This window comes from Lolium perenne, chromosome 3 (assembly GCF_019359855.2).
Source record: "Lolium perenne isolate Kyuss_39 chromosome 3, Kyuss_2.0, whole genome shotgun sequence".
In the NCBI taxonomy this organism is placed as follows: Eukaryota; Viridiplantae; Streptophyta; class Magnoliopsida; order Poales; family Poaceae; genus Lolium; species Lolium perenne.
The window spans coordinates 154,992,025-155,005,000 of record NC_067246.2 but is presented as its reverse complement, the minus strand read 5'-3'; positions in this window follow the sequence as shown (position 1 = coordinate 155,005,000).

Sequence of the window (12,976 nt, the reverse complement as noted above, 5' to 3'; positions counted from 1 at the left end):
GGTATTGAAGCAACACAAAGGAAGATGAAGTTTCAGCGGTTGCTTTCAACTTATAACATGTATATCTCATGGATATTGTCAATGTAAAGTAATATAACAAGTGCAATATGCAAATATGTAGGAATCAATGCACAGTTCACACAAGTGTTTGCTTCTTGAGGTGGAGAGAAATAGGTGAACTGACTCAACATGAAAGTAAAAGAATGGTCCTTCAAAGAGGAAAGCATCGATTGCTATATTTGTGCTAGATCTTTGATTTTGAAAACATATAGAGAGCAATAAAAGTAAAATTTTGAGAGGTGTTTGTTGTTGTCAACGAATGGTAGTGGGTACTCTAACCCCCTTGCCAGACAAACCTTCAAAGAGCGGCTCCCATTTTATTTTATTTTTGTGTGGCACTCCTTCCAACCTTTCTTTCACAAACCATGGCTAACCGAATCCTTCGGGTGCCTGCCAACAATCTCATACCATGAAGGAGTGCCTTTTTATTTTAGTTTTATTATGATGACACTCCTCCCCACCTTTGCTTTCTCAAGCCATGGCTAACCGAATCCTTCGGGTGCCGTCCAACAATCACATACCATGGAGGAGTGTCTATTTTTATTAATTAATTTGGGACTGGGAATCCCATTGCCAGCTCTTTTTGCAAAATTATTGGATAAGCGGATGAAGCCACTAGTCCATTGGTGAAGGTTGCCCAACAAGATTGAAAGATAAACACCACATACTTCCTCATGAGCTATAAAACATTGACACAAATCAGAGGTAATAAATTTTGAATTGTTTAAAGGTAGCACTCAAGCAATTTACTTTGGAATGGCGGAGAAATACCATGTAGTAGGTAGGTATGGTGGACACAAATGGCATAGTGGTTGGCTCAAGTATTTGGATGCATGAGAAGTATTCCCTCTCGATACAAGGTTTAGGCTAGCAAGGTTTATTTGAAACAAACACAAGGATGAAGCTGTGCAGCAAAACTCACATAAAAGACATATTGTAAACATTATAAGACTCTACACCGTCTTCCTTGTTGTTCAAACTCAATACTAGAAATTATCTAGACCTTAGAGAGACCAAATATGCAAACCAAATTTTAGCATGCTCTATGTGTTTCTTCATTAATAGGTGCAAAGTATATGATGCAAGAGCTTAAACATGAGCACAACAATTGCCAAGTATCACATTACCCAAGACATTTTTGCAATTACTACATGTATCATTTTCCAATTCCAACCATATAACAATTTAACGAAGAAGAAACTTCGCCATGAATACTATGAGTAGAGCCTAAGGACATACTTGTCCATATGCAACAGCGGAGCGTGTCTCTCTCCCACACAATGAATGCTAGGATCCATTTTATTCAAACAAAACAAAAACAAAAACAAACCGACGCTCCAAGCAAAGCACATAAGATGTGATGGAATAAAAATATAGTTTCAGGGGAGGAACCTGATAATGTTGTCGATGAAGAAGGGGATGCCTTGGGCATCCCCAAGCTTAGACGCTTGAGTCTTCTTGATATATGCAGGGGTGAACCACCGGGGCATCCCCAAGCTTAGAGCTTTCACTCTCCTTGATCATGTTGTATCATCTCCCTCTCTTGATCCTTGAAAACTTCCTCCACACCAAACTCAAAACAACTCATTAGAGAGTTAGTGCACAATCTAAATATACATGTTCAGAGGTGACATAATCATTCTTAACACTTCTGGACATTTCACAAAGCTACTGAAAGTCAATGGAATCGAAATATCCATCGAACATAACAAAACAGGCAATGCGAAATAAAAGGCAGAATCTGTCAAAAACAGAATAGTTCGTATTGACGAATTTTATTGAGGCACCAGAGTTGCTCAAATGAAAATGCTCAAATTGAATGAAAGTTGCGTACATATCTGAGGATCACTCACGTAAATTGGCATAATTTTCTGAGTTACCTACAGAGAATTTTGCCCAGATTCGTGACAGCAAAGAAATCTGTTTCTGCGCAGTAATCCAAATCTAGTATGAACCTTACTATCAACGACTTTACTTGGCACCACAAAACACTAAACTAAGATAAGGAGAGGTTGCTACAGTAGTAAACAACTTCCAAGACACAAAAATAAAAACAAAGTATTGTAGTAAAAACATGGGTTGTCTCCCATAAGCGCTTTTCTTTAACGCCTTTCAGCTAGGCGCAGAAAGTGTGTATCAAGTGTTATCAAGAGACGAAGTGTCAACATCATAATTTGTTCTAATAATAGAATCAAAAGGTAACTTCATTCTCTTTCTAGGGAAGTGTTCCATACCTTTCTTGAGAGGAAATTGATATTTAATATTACCTTCCTTCATATCAATGATAGCACCAACAGTTCGAAGAAAAGGTCTTCCAAATATGATGGGACAAGATGCATTACATTCAATATCCAAGACAACAAAATCAACGGGGACAAGGTTATTGTTAACGGTAATGCGAACATTATCAACTCTCCCCAAAGGTTTCTTTGTAGAATGATCAGCAAGATTAACATCCAAATAACAATTTTTCAATGGTGGCAAGTCAAGCATATTATAGATTTTCTTAGGCATAACAGAAATACTTGCACCAAGATAACATAAAGCATTACAATCAAAGTCATTGACCTTCATCTTAATGATGGGCTCCCAACCATCCTCTAGCTTTCTAGGAATAGAAGCTTCGCGTTCTAATTTCTCTTCTCTAGCTTTTATGAGAGCATTTGTAATATGTTTCGTGAAAGCCAAATTTATAGCACTAGCATTAGGACTTTTAGCAAGTTTTTGTAAGAAATTTATAGCTTCAGAGATGTGGCAATCATCAAAATTCAAACCATTATAATCTAAAGCAATGGGATCATCATCCCCAATGTTGGAAAAAATTTCAGCAGTTTTATCACAGGCAGTTTCAGCAGTTTTAGCAGTTTTGGGCAGTTTCTCGCGCTTTGCATTAGAAGTGAAAACATTGCCAACACCAATTATTTTACCATTAATAGTAGGAGGTGCAGCAACATGTGTAGCATTAGCATTACTAGTGGTGGTAATAGTCCAAACTTTAGCTATATTATCTTCTTTTTCATTTTCTTCTCTTTCCCACCTAGCACGCAATTCGGCCATCAATCTTATATTCTCATTAATTCTAACTTGGATGGAATTTGATGTAGTAACAATTTTATTATTATGATTCTCATGAGGCATAACTTTTGATTTCGAAAGATCAACATCAGCAGCAAGACTATCGACTTTAGAAGCAAGTATATCAATTTTCCCAAGCTTTTCTTCAACAGATTTGTTGAAAGCAGTTTGTGTACTAATAAATTCTTTAAGCATAGCTTCAAGTCCAAGGGGTGTGTTCCTATTATTGTTGTAAGAATTCTCATAAGAATTACCATAGCCGTTGCCATTATTATAAGGATATGGCCTATAGTTGTTACTAGAATTGTTCCGGTAAGCATTGTTGTTGAAATTATTATTTTTAATGAAGTTTACATCAACATGTTCTTCTTGAGCAACTAATGAAGCTAGCGGAACATTATTAGGATCAACATTAGTCCTATCATTCACAAGCATAGACATAATAGCATCAATCTTATCACTCAAGGAAGAGGTTTCTTCGACAGAATTTACCTTCTTACCTTGTGGAGTTCTTTCCGTGTGCCATTCAGAGTAATTGATCATCATATTATCAAGAAGCTTTGTTGCTTCACCAAGAGTGATGGACATAAAGGTACCTCCAGCAGCTGAATCCAATAGGTTCCGCGAAGAAAAATTCAGTCCTGCATAAAAGGTTTGGATGATCATCCAAGTAGTCGGTCCATGGGTTGGGCAATTTTTAACCAAAGATTTCATTCTTTCCCATGCTTGTGCAACATGCTCAGTATCCAATTGTTTAAAATTCATTATGCTACTCCTCAAAGATATAATTTTAGCAGGGGGATAATATCTACCAATAAAAGCATCCTTGCATTTAGTCCATGAATCAATACTATTCTTAGGCAGAGATAGCAACCAATCTTTAGCTCTTCCTCTTAATGAGAAAGGGAACAATTTTAATTTTATAATGTCACCATCTACATCTTTATACTTTTGCATTTCACATAGTTCAACAAAATTATTGAGATGGGCAGCAGCATCATCAGAACTAACACCAGAAAATTGCTCTCGCATAACAAGATTCAGTAAAGCAGGTTTAATTTCAAAGAATTCTGCTGTAGTAGCAGGTGGAGCAATAGGTGTGCATAATAAATCATTATTATTTGTGGTTGTGAAGTCACACAACTTAGTATTTTCAGGAGTACCCATTTTAGCAGTAGTAAATAAAGCAAACTAGATAAAGTAAATGCGAGTAACTAATTTTTTTGTGTTTTTGATATAGCAAACAAGATAGCAAATAAAGTAAAACTAGCAACTAATTTTTTGTATTTTGATTTAGTGCAGCAAACAAAGTAGTAAATAAAACTAAGCAAGACAAAAACAAAGTAAAGAGATTGGGATGTGGAGACTCCCCTTGCAGCGTGTCTTGATCTCCCCGGCAACGGCGCCAGAAATTTTGCTTGATGCGCGTGGTTGACGTGTTGTCTTTCCGTTCGACACGCGTCCATTGGGAACCCCAAGAGGAAGGTGTGATGCGCACAGCAGCAAGTTTCCCTCAGTAAGAAACCAAGGTTTATCGAACCAGTAGGAGTCAAGAAGCACGTTGAAGGTTGATGGCGGCGAGATGTAGTGCGGCGCAACACCAGGGATTCCGGCGCCAACGTGGAACCTGCACAACACAAACCAAGTACTTTGCCCCAACGAAACAGCGAGGTTGTCAATCTCACCGGCTTGTTGTAACAAAGGATTAGATGTATAGTGTGGAAGATGATTGTTTGCATAAAACAGTAGAACAGTATTGCAGTAGATTGTATTTCAGTATAGAGAATTGGACCGGGGTCCACAGTTCACTAGAGGTGTCTCTCCCATAAGATAAACAGCATGTTGGGTGAACAAATTACAGTTGGGCAATTGACAAATAAAGAGGGCATGACCATGCACATACATATTATGATGAGTATAGTGAGATTTAATTGGGCATTACGACAAAGTACATAGACCGCTATCCAGCATGCATCTATGCCTAAAAAGTCCACCTTCAGGTTATCATCCGAACCCCCTCCAGTATTAAGTTGCAAACAACAGACAATTGCATTAAGTATTGCGCGTAATGTAATCAATAACTACATCCTCGGACATAGCATCAATGTTTTATCCCTAGTGGCAACAGCACATCCATAATCTTAGAGATTTCTGTCACTTCCCCAGATTCACGGAGACATGAACCCACTATCGAGCATAAATACCCCCTCTAGGAGTTAAGAGTAAAAACTTGGCCAGAGCCTCTACTAATAACGGAGAGCATGCAAGATCATAAACAACACATAGATATAAATTGATAATCAACATAACATGGTATTCTCTATTCATCGGATCCCAACAAACAAAACATATAGAATTACAGATAGATGATCTTGATCATGTTCGGCAGCTCACAAGACCCGACAATTAAGCACAATGAGGAGAAGACAACCATCTAGCTACTGCTATGGACCCATAGTCCAGGGGTAGACTACTCACACATCACTCCGGAGATGACCATGGCGGCGTAGAGTCCTCCGGGAGATGATTCCCCTCTCCGGCAGGGTGCCGGAGGCGATCTCCTGAATCCCCCGAGATGGGATTGGCGGCGGCGGCGTCTCTGGAAGGTTTTCCGTATCGTGGCTCTCGGTACTGGGGGTTTCGCGACGAAGGCTATTTGTAGGCGGAAGGGTAGGTCAGGGGGCGTCGCGAGGGGCCGAGGAGACAGGTCGGCGCGGCCAAGGGTGGGGCCGCGCCGCCTGCCCTCCTGGCCACATCGTGGCCCCACTTCGTTGACTCTTCGGTCTTCTGGAAGCTTCGTGGCAAAATAGGAACCTGGGCGTTGATTTCGTCCAATTCCGAGAATATTTCCTTACTAGGATTTCTGAAACCAAAAAACAGCAGAAAACAGCAACTGGCACTTCGGCATCTTGTTAATAGGTTAGTTCCAGAAAATGTACGAATATGACATAAAGTGTACATAAAACATGTAGATATCATCAATAATGTGGCATGGAACATAAGAAATTATCGATACGTCGGAGACGTATCAGTGACGCCGGAGTCTTCTTTAATCAGGGAGGCTGACGTCCTCCGGCTTCTTTCAGCGTCATCTTCCTCTTTGGCGCTAGGGCTTCGTTTAAAGCTACTTTGCTTAGCTCATCTTTGTCCTCTAGCTCTGAAGAGAATCTTTGACCAGTCTTGCCGATGTGCTACAGGGCACTTCTTACCGGTAGCCCGGTGTCTTCTTTACCTGGTTCCGGTATACCCCTCTTGGGGATACCGGCTTAGCTTTACTTAGCCAAACACTTAACTTTGTGCTCCGGTATAAACATTAAACCGGTATCTTGATGGCTCAAACCATCCGGTTTGGTATGCCTTTGGCATACCGGGGGTCATCCCCCCAACATTAGTCCCCGAAGCTGGTATAGTCTGGTGGATTTTATCCAACAGACCATGCCAGGTTCCCATATCTTAAGGTACCGGTTTAATCTTTCTGGTGGTCAGTTTAGATCCGGCATCTTTGCCAGACTCATGTCTTTTCTCTCTTTGCAAGGTATTTTCCGGTATCTTATTCTCCGGTATCTTAGACATTAAATCTCTCCTCGGCGAAGTCGAGAATTTCTCGGGTACAGTGCCTGTCAGTGACATGCGCACCTTTGCACTCGACGCGCCAAAGGTCGTGGGTCACTTCCCTTAGGCTTCTGCGCCAGCACTTATGGCGCCACACTGGATCCCTGCTACCGTTCCGGATCCGTGCAACTTCCCTGTGGCATTCTATTTTCCGCGTGTGTATCCTCGCGCCACGTGGCGGCCCACGAAGCGAACCGCCGCGGCCCAGCGGTTTCCAGCCCACTATCTCTTCTTCCTATATAAGGGGAAACTGCTCCTTCTTCCTCCTTTCTTCGCATTCTCAACTCTCTCGCGCGCACAGAGCTCCTAGCCCTCTTGCGCCCTCGCCGCTTCCGTTCGTCGCCAGAGCTCCGCCGCCCGGCGAACTTCCGCCGCTGCTCCGCCGAGCCTCGCCAAGCTTCGCTGCGCGGAGATTCATTGCAGTGCACCTATTGCGGCCACACCGTTCGTGCTCCGAAGACCTCTTCTCCGCTTTCTTGTCACCGGCCTTCCTCAGCAAGTACGAGCTCGCCGCTTCAGGTTAGGCTCGATTCGCGCTTACCTCTCTCTTCTTTGCTTTTCAGATCTTGGGCCGGTAGGATATTTACTTCCTATTTTCTTTTGCTTTTTCTCTTACTCGTAGATCTTCGCGCAAGGGTAGATCTTGGGAAATCTGTTTTTCCGGGTAGATTCGTATGTCTAGCGAAGAGTCTCTTTCCGTGTCATCCTCCAGTAGCCAACAGAGCGAAGCTTCCGACGGGCTATCCGCTGATCTTGCCCGGATGGAAACCGACACCGGCAAAGATCAAGAGGCCGGCAGCTCTAGCCAAGCCCCCGGAGTAGATCTATCCGGTATCACACGCGGAGCCTGGAAAGGCTCCAACGTCACGCAGCACGAGGTCGACTGGCTATACCGGTCTAGAAGGATACCGGAAGGAGTATCATGCCGGCTTCCCCGCGACGAGATTGAACCGGTACCCGAACCCGGTGAGTTCGTTGTGTTTCTTGCTCACTTCGAGCACGGCTTCGGCCTTCCTGCTTCTGATTTCTTCCGCCAAATTCTGGATTATTACCAACTCCAGCCTCACCACCTTCCCGGCAATGCCGTTTTTTACCTTTCTTGTTATGCCACCTTCATGGAGGGCTACATCGGCATCCGTCCCACTCGCGAGACTTTTGCTCGCTTCTTCTCTCCTCGGATTAACTCTGTTCAGGGCAAGGACATTCCTAAGCCCAAACCCCCTGTACAATGCGGGTCTTGTATCATCGGCTCCCGCCAAGGGAGCCCCTTCTTTAAATTCTCTGGTCTCGAGTCATGCCGGTTATGGCAAGGGACCTTCTTCTACGTGAAGAACAACGGCGCCCCAGATCTCATCAATCTGCCGGCCTTTAATCCGGCGCCGCCCACAAAGGTCAACTGGGGCTACTTTCCTGGGACGAATCACATTGAAACGAATCGGGTAGTACGCTTCATGGAGAAGCTAAGGAAAGAGACAAACATCTGCTCTGACGACATCATCCGCACCTTCATCTCACGCCGGGTGCTTCCTCTTAAGCGCCGGGCTCATAAGATAAGCGAGATGTACGGTCCTGGCGATCCTACCAAGATCACCGGCCTCCCTCTAAGCAAGGAGGACATAGTCCTCAAGGCTAAGCAGATCTGCCAGACTGCCATGCCGGATGACTGGGAGTGGGGCTTCCTGCCTCTTAGCTCCACCAACCCTCCAACCGATGAAGTAAGAGATTGTGCAACCCGGGTTGTTGTACCGGTAACTTTTACGTTGTGGCTAACTGATTCTCCATTTGTTTTCAGGCCAAAGACCGCTTCCCTCGCATCGAAGCGGAGCAGCGAGGCCCTTGCCGGAAGCGCCCTCTGGACAAGGTGGACCCAGATCCTTAAATCCACTGGACTAACCTCAAGATGGGTCGGACCCACACCTCGCGCCCCGGTAACTTCTCGTCTGAAGCTCCTGGTTCCAGCGACGATCTCACTATGCTTGAGGTAGCTTTCTTTTCTGGTCTCTCATGCTTTACTGTTATTCCTCCTCTGTAGATGCTCCCTCAGCTAGCACCCAACCGCAGGTTCATGAGCATGCGGCTCCTTTGCAGGCCGAGGTCGGCCGCGAGTTCCTAGAGAAGCTTGTTCCCCAGGGCAAGAAGAACCAGGCCCCGACACCTGATGCCGGCTAAAGCCAAGCTCCTCCCGCCAAACGCTTCCGGACGGAAGTCCTTGGGGGAAAAGAAGCAGGCAGGAGGCGCTACAAGGGGAAAACGATGCCGGTCTCTTCTGGGTAAGCTTTTGTTCCTCTGTTTGCTTTGTTTTTCAAACTCTTCCTTCTGGTTGCTTTTTCCGATCTTTTCTCTTTTTCTTGTTCAGCCCTGCGCTTAAGCTCTCCAAGAGCGCCAGTGGCACGAAGTCGGAAAGCTCTGAGGGAACCGCAAGGGCCTCAACTCCTCCTCCTCAGTCTAGCCTGGTACCATCTGGTACCGGCAACCCTTCTTCCTCCCCTCTAGGAGGCACCTCAAGTGCGGGGCGCACGGCCCCTACACCTCCTGAACACCGCGCGGAGGAGGACCTCATCTCCCCTCCAGAAAAACAAGATACCGGCGCTAGCAACATCGGTGCTGATGCAGAAGCTGCCGGGCGGGCGGAACCTCTAGTTCCTCCCGTCCTGAAAAGAAAGAAGAAGAAGAGCTCGCACTCTTCCCCCTCCAAGGCCGCGCCGGACTCTTCCACGCCGGCAAGCTCTACCTTGGGGCAGGGCGTACCATCTCCTCCCAAGACCTCGCCCGTGCCTCCGCCAGAAGCCCCGAACGTCGAGCTAAGCGGGGCGACCCCAACGCCGCCGCCAGAAATCCTCAAGATCACCAAGTTCCTCAAGCCGGAGGCTTCCAAGGGGAAGGCCACGGCTTCCGGCACTGCTTCGCCTGGCCCACAGCAGTTGACGCTGTACGCCGGCCGCGCCACTGTCACAGCTGGTGAGATGGCCACCGGCCTGCTTGGCTGGATAACTGAGCTTAAGCGCGAAGGTCGTGAGCTGGGCCACCTGCTATCATATGCCGAAAAGTGGAACCAAGCGGATGTGTCCGCGGCTACACGCGGCCTAGGAAAGGACCGGCTTCCGGCGCCTGACCCCGCTGGCCCCCGGTGCACGGAGGAGCACTTCATCCGGCTGCGCCGCGCGGTGCGGGAGCTCGACAACGCGTGGCACGATGCCACCAACAATGTTCTGGTAAGTTATACCAAGCTTTTTGCAACTTCTTCAATTCATGTCGGTCTCATTCTTTCCGGATCTTGTCTATCTTCCCAATCCCCGAGTTTCGTGTTGAGAGCATAGCTCTTAGCGCGAAACTTAGGTAAAAACTCAAAAAAACCGGCATAGCTAGTCCCCGAGCTTCGGGTTAAGAGCATAGGTCTTAGCGCGAAGCTTAGGTAAAGACTCGAAAAACCGGCATAGCCAGTCCCCGAGTTTCAGGTTAAGAACGTAGCTCTTAGCGCGAAACTTAGGTAAGAGCATAGAGAAACCAGCTTCTTTTTTCTAACATTTTTTCTTGAACAGAGCACTGCCGACGCCCGGAGGCACCTCTTTGAGGAGCTTCTCTGGAAGCACCGGGACCTTGCTGAAGCGCACAACAAGTGCCAAGGTGAGCTTCTGTGCCTCCGGCATCTTCTTACCGGAAGGTTTTCTTTCTTAGTACTTAAAACTTTCTGCTTAACAGCTATCCCGGAAGCTTCCATCGAAGCCCTCAAGACTCAGCCCACCGCACTCCAAGGTACCGCTCCTTCTTTTCCGGTTAACTTGTTTCTTCTTCATTTTACCAGCTGCAATTTTGTTAACGCTTTCTTTCCGGGCTCTAGGTGAAAAAGAGCAGCTCATCCGGGAGCACCGCGAGGCTCTGGACGCCCAGGAGGCTTACTCCAAGGGGCTGAAGGACCAGCTGATCTAGCTCGGGCTCAAGCATAATGAGGCGATGAAGGCCGCCCAAGCCGCCGCTGAGGCTAAGCTGAACGAAGCTCTGGAGGATGCCAACAACTCCACCGTGGTGCTGCGGGCGGAGCTAGAGGAGGGAGCCAAGGCGCGGAAAGCATCCGAGGATCGGGTCGCGCGCTTGGAGGGAGAGCAGAAGGAGTATGACCAACTGGTCATGCAGACCGACGCACTTGACCTCAGTAAGTTGTCTTCTTTCTTTTCTGGTTTTGCTTATAAGCTTGTATTTTCCGCTTTGATGTCCTTATCCTTTTCTCTTTGTCTTGCAGAGCTCTTCCCGGACTCGCAGCTCTACGCGCCGAAGAAGGTGACCGAGCGTCGGGTTCAGCAGGAGTTCAAGAACCCGGAAGCGCCGTGGGATCCTTATGACCATCTGGTCGCCCTCTCTGCGCGGGTCGCCCACATGCGCACGGTGGACCGGAACCTTGCCGATCTGCTCGAGGTGGCGATTCACCTCTTCAAGGTGTTGTGGCCTGAGCAGGAGGTGCCGGCCAACCTAACGCTTACCTCTGAGTGCCTGAAGGGTGCCAGCCGGCGAATCCGCGAATGGCAATGCTCAGCGGCTCGTGCCGGAGCGGATGCGGCGCTACGCGTCGCCTGCTCCTGGTACGAGGACTTGGGCCTGGACGCCCTCCTTGGCGTGCGCGAAAATGCTCCAACCGATATGGATCCGGTCCTCACCGCGAAGCGGCAGGATCGAGCCTACCGGATCGCAGAGTACGCCCCGGTCCGCACCTTCATCCCCCCTCCTGCCGACGTCAATGACTACCTCAGCGACGAAGAAGAAGGAGAGGATGAGAAAGATGAAGATGCTGGAGCTGGTGATGCGCCTCCGGAAGCTCCAGAGGCCGGTGCCGTTCCTCCCGAGGCTCCTTCTGCTTAAGTATCTCCTGTAATATGTTTGCCCGTCCTGCTTACTTCAAAATAATGCGCATCAAATTCTACCCCGGTATACCGGGGTTTATGATGTAATATAAAACTTAGCCATTCTTTTGGTTGTGCTACAACAATCTATGCCGGTATGTTATACCGGTAGCCTATTAACTTATGTTTGTCTATTGTCTTAGCATTTTGCTCGTTGTGTTGCTTTTATCTTGCACTGCAAAGATTCCGGAATTGTTTCCGCATCCAATCCAATGCATACTTGGCTCTTTTGCTTTGGCTCTGCCTACCTTCTCTGGGCATTTTGGCGTATGAGCACAAAGTTCTTTTACCAAGCAAGCACTTTCTTGAACTTAGAAATAACTCGAAATTTTCACAAAAAACCGGTACAACCGGGGTCAGTTAAATTTCTTCGGATTATTCGTTCCCACTCTCTCTTTTCGCAGTTCACGTGCTTAATTCCTACCGGTTTATCTTGCTTGCCATGAAGCCGGGTTGCGGACAACAGCAGAGTCGAAGACTCCGGTAGGTTTAGCACGTTACTAAACCGGAAGGAAAAAATGTTCAACAAGCAACCGGTAAACTGAAAAAATAAACATATTGCATGCAATTTCAGTAGGGGTAGTCCCCGAGATTCATTCGAGGTCCCGACATCTTTTATTCATAGCAAATAAGGTACAAAAAGGAACTTCTTACACCACAACTTCAAGAGTAGAAAGGACGCAACAGAGCTACGTTCCACGGACGCTTGGTCTCCTCTCCGGACCTGTCCGCCTTTCCTTTTTTCCATTCCTGTGCATCGATCAGGTAATAGGCATCATTGTGTAGAGCTTTGCTCACAATGAAGGGTCCCTCCCATGGGGGTGAAAGTTTATGCCGGCCTTCAGTGCGCTGCACTAGGCGCAACACCAGATCTCCTTCCCGGAATACTGTCAGGTTAACCTTCCGGCTATGATAGCGTCCGAGGTTTTGCTGGTAAATGGTTGTTCTTGCCAGTGCCAACTCTCTTGCTTCTTCTAGCAAGTCCACATCGTTTTCTCTGGCCTCTTTTACCTCTTGCTCGGCATAGAGTTGCACTCTTGTTGAGTCATGGAGAATGTCGGTTGGTATGACCGCTTCTGCTCCGTAAACCATAAAGAATGGAGTGTATCCGGTGGACCGGTTTGGAGTCGTTCTTATGCTCCACAGCACTGATGGTAGCTCATCGAGCCAACACCCCGATGACTTTTCCACCGCCTCGATGAGTCTTGGTTTGATACCGGAAAGTACCAAAGCATTTGTTCTTTCCACATGGCCATTGCCTTGTGGGTGTGCCACTGAGCACAAATCCAACCGGATATTGTTATCCTCACAAAATCTTTTGAACTCACCTTGAGCAA